At 37.2% G+C, this 9,377-nt stretch overlaps 1 pseudogene; it reads right to left on the minus strand.

Annotated features, from left to right (window-relative positions):
• Positions 1 to 1,333: 1,333 nt before the first annotated feature.
• On the minus strand, positions 1,334 to 2,210 carry LOC149258787 (organic cation/carnitine transporter 4 pseudogene; annotated as a pseudogene).
• Between the last annotated feature and the right edge of the window lie 7,167 nt (positions 2,211 to 9,377).

Below are 9,377 nucleotides of genomic sequence, written 5' to 3' on the forward strand. Positions count from 1 at the left end.
GAGAATATATGACTAAATACCTAGTGGAAGCTACTTATTTAGTATGTTGGCTCGGTTGGCATGCTTCATTTGAATGTAACTTTGTTTATGAAGGTCTAAGCAGGCCTTTAAGGTGCAGGCAACAGTGTCCCAACTACAAATGCAGGCTCCTCGAGACTTCACACATGAACAAAATAGACAAACCTCTCTAGGCATCAGCAGCAGCATAGTCTTCTGAAATCTCCCATGGCTAGCTCCTAAAACGTCGTTAAACCATGCACTGAATCATTGTAAACGCTCACTGTATCTTAAAAATTTATTATTACTTGTAAAATTTGTCATTGAAAACATAATTTTTGTGCGACAGGATAAACAAATTAGTGCAGCACGGACAATCAAGTGAGGATCCGCAGGTTGTTAAAAGGCGAGCCCGTTCGAAAATGCACCTCCCCTTTGAACTTTCTCATTAAATAATTTTAGGTCGAGGGGACCCATGTGAAGGCTTCATAGCAACACGGATTAAGAGCATATGGATGCTGGTTATATGGATCTTTCAATTTTTGTAACATGTCAAAGGCTGTACTTGAATGGAGTGGTGTTCATTTTTTATGAAATGAAATAAAGTGCGAGGTTGAACTGTAGGGAAAATGGACACCATTTTTTCCAATAGAATTAATTTAGATTTATTTTAAATATAAATCCAACATGAGTTTAGAGGGATTTAATTTATTTAACAAATATTATTTTAATGTTTTGTGTGGTTATTTTTTTAATTTTTGTTTTTGTAAAGTTTTATTTTTTATTTTATTTTGGTGGATATGAGCAAAATTTCAACTTTGATGATGGAGGGACACCCTTACACATCATACTCGATCGGTTTAATGAGACAAGTAAGAAACTTGCAAACTAATGACACTAAGTAAGTTAAAATACAGGAGAATGGAAAAAAGGGATGCATGGAAGGTGTTGAGTATGAAATGATATAGCCACTCTATTTTAATTTATTTAGGCTTATTATTCTTAATGAGGTTGGACAAGTCCCTATATGGTTACACTTCACTAGAAGGAGGATATAACCACAAAAATGAAATAATGCAACAAGTATAACTTCCAAGCATCATGATTCATTTCCAACTTCAACCCACAATCTTTACATCCCAATATACTAAATGAAAAATATTCTTATGAATAAATGACTAATGTACCTCATGCGTGTTGAGTCTCCATCATTGGATGAGTACACTTATTTCAAAAAATGACCTGAGCATATGAGAAAGATGCATCACAAGAGTTGTGTATGTGGATAATGTCAATTATTATTTCTATAATGTGAATCATGGAGGGATGATGATTATTATCTCATGATGCCCATGGCTTCTTTCAGCCTGCCCTTCACCAGGTACCACCGCGGGGACTCCCAAATGAATGGCAGAACGAATACGCAATACACGGCCGAGGGAATCAAACCCGCGACATACAGATATCTCCAGTTGCCGGAAAAGTAGGACAGAGCCGGCAGCACTACTATGCCGAGAGAAAAGAAGTAGAAAGTCGACATGCCAACCGGTGCTCTCTTGGACGGTCTGACGGCTTCTGTCGCCAAGATGAACGACGACAACCCTAGGCCACCATTGCTAATTCCTGTCAATAGACGGAGAATTAAATAAACCCAGAAATTTGGCGACATTACCGTCAAGAAACCAAAAATGGCATTGCAGATGCAGACCAACTTCAGGACACCCTCACGCCCCAGTGAAGAATCCGATAGATGCCCAAATATCCCTGCACCTGTATCAAAAAATAAATCAAAAACTGAAAGAAAATCTTAATGGCGATCAGTCGTCAGATATAAAAGCGCACAGGGGCTGAAAATATCAATTACCGAGCAAACACTCGACAAAGAACGCAGACTGCAGAAACCCAACTTTGTATTTCTGGCCGCAGACGAGATCCCATCCGCAGACCGTCGAAACCCCGGGGCCTCCGTCCCAGTCCCATGAGGCCCGGTCCATGGAGCATATAGATCCCGTCGGGCTGCAGGATTCGAACCTTGGCTTCACGGAAAGGAAATCCTCTGGGGTTTTCCCTCCATTGCAATGCCAATGGGGTTCAAAGTCGGTGAAAATCATGACCATCGTAGGAAAGGCCTCCAGTGTCCGTGCGAGGCTCGACAGCAAGAAATGCTTAATCTGCCACCTCCCGAACAATAACTCAAAAGACACAGAGGCCATTGGGTTAAGAGACAAAAGGACAGTGTGAGGATCAACGACTAAACTTCCTTCAATCGTCTAACACCACAAATCTATGGTCAACAATAAGACACGGCATCGGCTGGGGCAATTCATTTCAAAGGGAAACGCCTTACGGCGTAATGAATTGAATTTTGTATCCCAAACTCGGTCAACAATAAGACACGACATCGGTTGGGGCAATTCATTTCAAAGGGAAACGCCTTACGGCGTAATGAATTGAATTTTGTATCCCAAACTGTTTTCGAAATTATATCCATATGGATTAACTGTTAATAGTTTTTGTGAAGATCTATGATAAACACTTCACTGTTTTTGTGGAGATCTATGATAAAGATCTATGATAAACACTTCACTGTTTTTGTGGAGATCTATGATAAACACTTGCACTAGTCGATCACTTTGAAGAATACCTGCAACCACGGCAAAGCCATGTCCAAATGACTTGGCCAGCTAGCCAAATAATGCTAGAACATAAATTATAAACTAATGAATATATTCTCTATTCTCAGGAATCCTCTGCTTTTTATATTCGGATCATATAGATAATGAGATCAACATATATGAATCAGAATAAGTGATTAATAAACCAACACAAATCCACAATACAACGAAATTCACCTTCCTGATCTTAAAATGACCTTGCATTCTGCCACCAACCAGCATTTTCTATTAATTAATTTAACAAGAGTTCTCTCTTGTTTATTTAAAGTGCATGACTCCATTAGGCCTGCACAAAATTTAATTTGAATATTATTAAATGCAGGCCTGCTAATGGTGATGGAGTAGTTGATGGCCACCATTTCCAAATCTTATATTAAGTCGTAGAGATGGAAATCGTGGTATAAATAAATATATATATATATATATATATATATATATATATATATATATATATATATATATATATATATATATATATATATATATATATATATATATATATATATATATATATATATAGTTAGTCACATTAGCAATTATAATTCAATGGTGCTGGCTTGGGCATTGATTTTGAGAATATCATCATTCAAATTCAAAATTCGAGTAAGCAACCTGCCTACTCTTTCCGAATCAAAAAGGGAAGTTATTGGTTTTTTCTCATTTCAAGGATAGTCTGTGTGTTATGAACTCACAAAGAGTTTATTATAGATAATAGAATTTTTCGTCCAATTTCTGTGTTGCAGGGTTTTTTTCTTTTCTTTTCTTAGTGTTGTTCCCTGCAATTGGAAGTTATATTGAGTGGTAGAGTCATCGCAACTGCTATGTATTAATCATGGATAGGGATCATTATGAATAATATGTACATGTGCATGGGAAATGATAAGCTCTTGCTGCTTGATCTATTAATGATGAAGGGAAAGCGTGAACTTTCACAGGAAGTCCTCAATTTTTGGAATATTTGATGGCGTCTAAGCTGGCGGTAGAGGATAACTTTGACTTTCTCCATCCATGGCACTGAAATTCTATCTTCGCACAGATTTTCCTAAAGCTAGAATCTCATCAGAAAGCCTTTTCAACCTTAAATTTCCGATAAAACTTTAATGCTTTTAAACTGTTTAGGTGTGCGTATTATATGACTTGGAATTCTGAAACTGAGTCTAACTTGAGAGATTTTGAACCAGAACTCCTTGATGTGTCAGTCTTAATTATTCAAAATCATTGAAATTGGTACATCCAGGAATTTTACGAAGTAAAGATGGAATTATACCACTAAGTATGATAAAACAAGATGGATTTCTACGACGAATTAATAGATCAAAACATCATAATGAGAGTCCATGAACTCATGGGTATCTTAACGTAGATAAAACTAAGTGAATGAGGAAACTTGCAGGCATAAAGTAGAAACCTGAGCTTAGAGAAGCCAAAAAACACAATAGATTTTGGAATGGAAATAAGCTTTCCTATTTTGGGTATTCTAAGATATCTGTTTTTGTATTTGAAAAATCAGGTGACGTGGCAAATTTATCTCGACACCAGACTTGTGACTGAATTCTGATAATGTTGGTCTGTGATGAACAATTGAAAGGCTACAGTCCTTAATGTGAATAACCTATGCAAAATTATCTTTAACTGCTTCAATATAAATGAGTTCCATGACCTTACAAGAAGGAAAAGTGTATGATACCAACTTGACAACTTCTGATAAAAACAGCATACATGATACAGTACAGAAAATCATACAAAATATTAAGAGTTCAAAAAGAGAATTTGTTGGTGGAAGTACTCTGGTAGAGGATCTCAATGCTGAAGGTGCACTCAAATATCATAGAAGGAAAAGCAACCGAAAAAATCCCAAGTACTTTCAGAAAAGAAAACTTGTTGCTGGAAAGAGCAAATCTACATCTTCAAGATCATTCAAAATATACCAGGGATTTACTGATGAAAACAATCCTGCAGCTCTGAATTCCTTCCATGAGTTTACACTACCTGTAGATGAAGATGATTTTTCATTGATTAGTTCTCCCGCTAATACTTGCAAAGAAGAAAGCTTCAAACTTGTTTTAGATGACAATGGGGCTTATACTATAGACCCTTACATTGGACCTTATGATCATAAAACTTTAAGGGAGGAAAATCTGCAAAACAACATCGATATACAAAGAAATGTTGAAGAGTTTGGGGGTTGTCAAACAATTTCAAGAAATGGATGCAGACTTCCTTGGTCCTGGTCTGGAAGGTGAAATGGTAGCGGTAAAAATTTGAAGGGCATCAGAGGGAAGAGGTTTTCATGTGGTGTGTTGGTTGCCAATAGGAGAAAATCACTCTCTGATTCTGCTAGTACTCTGCACTATCAAGAACCTATTCAATTTGAATATGTTACAGATTTTTCTTCCTCGGATTGCTACTATTCAAAGGATGAAACCCCATTGGTCAGATCCCCCCCCACACGAATGTTATATGGAAATTATTAATCTCTTTTTGGGAAAAAAAAACATGGAAAATTAACCCTTACACGAAATTTATTCCTTAACATTTTTCATGATGTAGGGGTGAAAATCTCTTAATTGTAGATTAGTGCTTGTTGAGAACTTGTTGAAAACTCTAGAACATGGTCATCATGTCTTCAATCGATTTGTTCTAATATATATGTTGTTGATGTACAAGTTCATGTTGTCTTGTGGTGCAAGGGTTTCCATGAAATGTTAGTTTCATTTTTGCATATATACCATGAGTTGAGCAATATTAAGAGCATGGGAGCCAATGGAGCCTCTGGAAGAATTAAGTCAAGCCATAATACAAGTCCAAGCGATAATTGTATACCATTTGCGAGCCTTAAATAATGATATTTCAATACAAATGCATAACAAACTTGAATGAATAAATCACACATGCATGACATTTTGTGAGTTTATTATGTATACATAATCAACAAAACACTATTGGAATGGGTTGAAAAGGACCAAAGATATAACAATCATGATAATGGATATGCAATTGCAACAAATTAGTAGACATTGCAAATCGTGCTTTAAATATAGGAATAAAATTGCAAGAAACTCGGAATATAACGAGTTTCCAATATATTGTTGACCCGAACTTGAGAAAGGAGGGTGTCAACGAGCATACAAAACACTTGAGCCACTTAGAGTTGAGAGTTCAAAGAGAATTTTGGATAAAAAAATAAATCTTGGGAGGTAACAATCTAGAACTCCTAAGAGATCGTTATCTCAAAGCTCTCGTATCTATTAATATGAACAAAAAACAACAATGTTAATAAACACATACGAGAAACAAACAAGAAATTCAAGCATGTGAGACAAGAGAAGGTTATTGGAAACATGAGCCTAGTCACTATTATGAAACAAGTGGAGGAGGTAAGGCTAGTTTTAAGTTTATCTCATTAGTCATGTTTATCATGAATCCAATACATAAACATATGTTATAACTAAAGAAGCTTTGATCATACAAGAGGGTAATCTACTTCTACTTGAATACAAAGGAGGCACTCTCATTTTATAATTTGGAAATCATTGTTGTAATGTTTTCATGTTGAATGTAAGGGCATGAAACTTAGTTTAAGCTTCTAGGGTATGTTATGGTGTATTTTGATGAAAATGCAACAAGAAAATCCTAGTTTAATTTAGTACTTGGATCAAATTAGGAATAAAATTGTAATTCCACATCACAAGACAACCTTTACTAGTTAACTAAGTTAAATTGACTTAGTTGGCTTAGTTAATTCGAGTTGAGGGTTTAATTAGAGTCGTGTAGAGTGTCTCCTACATTATAGGAGCCCTCATTGATTTTATTTAGAGTTTTAATTAATTAATTTAGTTTAACTTAGTTAAAGTCAATTAAATTAGTTCCAACTAATGGAGGAACTAGTAGGAGGTCAGACAGTGGCGTGTTGTTTCATGTGTTCAACCAGTTAACTAATGATTCGCTCATCAATAACTCATGCATGTCAGATCTGAGAGTTACCCATTTGAGATTGGAGCTCAAGGATAGTGTATTATCGGTTATATAATCACCTGAATTGTACAGGTGGTGCATGCAGTCAGAGGAAGGCTTCCGCAATTCATATTGAGGAATTTCCCTAATTAATAGGGGGTTAATTCAAAAGGAAACAACTCAAGGAATTAGGGACTTAGGCAAGCCAAAATTTGGTTAAGTATTGGTCTGGGCTTGTCTAGGAAGCAGTGAGACATATAGAGATAGTGCAGAGGTTGCTCGAGCTTGAGCATAACATTGTAATTTCTCATATTTTTTTACTAATGTAATACAGATAGTAAGGGTTTTTAGTTGTGGCTTTCCCTAGGAAATCATTGTGTAATGTGTTGATTGAATTCTTTCTCTAGTATGCTTCATGATTTCGTGATCTTTTAATTATTTCCGTTGATGAGTAGAGTAGATTCAAGTGTATTTTTTAGTAAATTACAAATAGCAGTTTGAATCTACAAGGAATTTCTACATGTTATCAAAGCAGAAATCACTCTAGAAGAGGAGAATACGAGTTTTTATTTTGCAGGTGAAATCAAATTTGTAGTATCATTCTTCAGAGCCATCAGGATGTCATTCTATGAATTAAGACTTGAATATGCCCTTTAGGGTAGTTCAAACTATATTGCTTGGAAGGATAGGATGGAGGCAGTGTTGGAAGGCAACGGGATGAAGGAATTCATAGACAAAGATATTCCTAAGCCTCTAGCAACTGATGCTCAAGATCTGGCAGAGTGGAGGAAATGTGTTGCAAAGGCGAGAAGGATCATACTAGAAGGAGTTTGAGATCATATTGTCTCGAACCTCCATGGGAAGGAGACTCCATATGCAATGTGGAAGGCCTTCACAAACTGTTTCAGAATAATAGTGACCACAGGAAGCTGGCACTAAAGGACAAGCTCAAGAAAATCAAGATGGAGAAGGGCGACACAATACCAAAGTACTTGACCAAGTTCACCCAATGTCTGGATGAGCTTGAAAGTGTTGGTGTTATAGTTAATGAAGATGATTTGGCTGGCCTAGCACTTCTATGCCTTCCCAAGAGATGGCACAACTACCAGGATTTGGTAAATGGAAGGGAGAAGCTACCAGAGGGAGCGTTTGGGGTCTGACTTGGTGCAAGAATAGATTCTACGAAACACCAAAGGTGGATCCTTATCCAAGCATGATGATGAGGAGAATTGTGCCTTGGTCGGAAAGGAAAAGAAAGGGAAAGGGAAGTCATCCCATTCCAAATTAGATTCTATTCAAGCAGGCAAGAAGAAGGACTTGTCGAAGTTTAAATGTTTTCATTGTCACGAGCTAGGACATTATGCCATGAAGTGTCTACATAATAAGGCTGATAAGAAGCCCTCAAGAGGAGCAGCAGGGGAAGCTCCTGCTTCAAAATCCGAGTTGGATTTCACCCTCATTGCTTGCATGGTGACATTGGTGATAGGTAGTGTGTGGTATCTAGATAGTGGGGCCTCATTCCATATGACCGACAACAAAGGATTATTCAGTGACTTCGAGGAGAAGGACCTCCAGATGCACATTGATATGGGAGATGATGGAAGGTATAGCACGACTGACATTGGTACTGTTACTTTTCATAGGGAGTTTGGTTATCCTCTCACATTAAAAGATGCCATGTATGTTTTGGGTATGAAGAAGAATTTGGTTTCAATTGCTATGTTAGAGGACCATGGCTACGATGTGATATTTAAAAAAGGAAAGGCTTTCCTTCATCACATAACCTCAAGAAAAGTGAAGCAGATCGGTGTTTGGGTGAAGAACCTTTATGAATTGGATGTAGAAGAATGTGCTACTTTGAGCACAAGAGCAGAGAAGGTGCAGAGTCAAGACATCAGTGAATTGTGGCATAGAATATTGAGTCACTTGCACCATGGATCTTTGAAGATCATGTAGCAGATTTCTACAAGACTTCCCAAGGGTGCATTAGAGTAGAGAGATAAATGCAAATGGTGTACATTGGGGAAGTACACCAAATCCACCTTTCATGATAAGGACAGTCGAGCGCAAGCGATCATTGAAAGATTTCACTTAGATCTGTGTGGACCATTCTCGATAGCCTCCACGGCCAAGCACAAGCATTATGTAATATTTGTAGATGATTTCTCATGTAAGTGCTAGATTTTGTTCATGCGAAAGAAAGATCAGACGTTCTCTAAATTTTGTGAATTTAAAGCACTTGTTGAGAAAGACAGTAACAGGAAAGTGAAGGCTCTTAGGAGTGATAACAGTGGAGAATATGTATTGAATGAATTCAGGAACTTATGTGCATCAAAAGGCATTTGTCGGGAGTTAATAACACCCCATAACCCATAACGAAATGGGGTGGCTGAAAAGAAGAACAAAAGTATTATTGGAGTTGCACGGGCAATGTTACATGATCAGGGCCTACCGTTGCACTTGTGGGTTTAAGCATGCAACATTGTTGTCTATGTGCAGAATAGGAGTCCTCATCGGATTCTTGGGACGAGTACATTAGAAGAAGCTTTTTCAAGTAAGAAACCAAATGTGGCACACTTCGGGATCTTTGGTTCAGTTTACTGTCATGTTACCAAGGATGAAACGAAAAAGCTAGAGCTAACAATTGATTTGGGCATATTTGAGGGGTACACTGATACACCTCACAACTATCGGGTGTTCCTGCCATCTCACAGGATGACAATGGTTCTTAGAGATGTGAAGTTCAATGAA

The sequence above is a fragment of the Pinus tabuliformis genome, chromosome 6 (genome assembly GCF_031772625.1).
Source record: "Pinus tabuliformis cultivar Carrire ecotype Pingquan chromosome 6, CPIR1, whole genome shotgun sequence".
In the NCBI taxonomy this organism is placed as follows: domain Eukaryota; kingdom Viridiplantae; phylum Streptophyta; class Pinopsida; order Pinales; family Pinaceae; genus Pinus; species Pinus tabuliformis.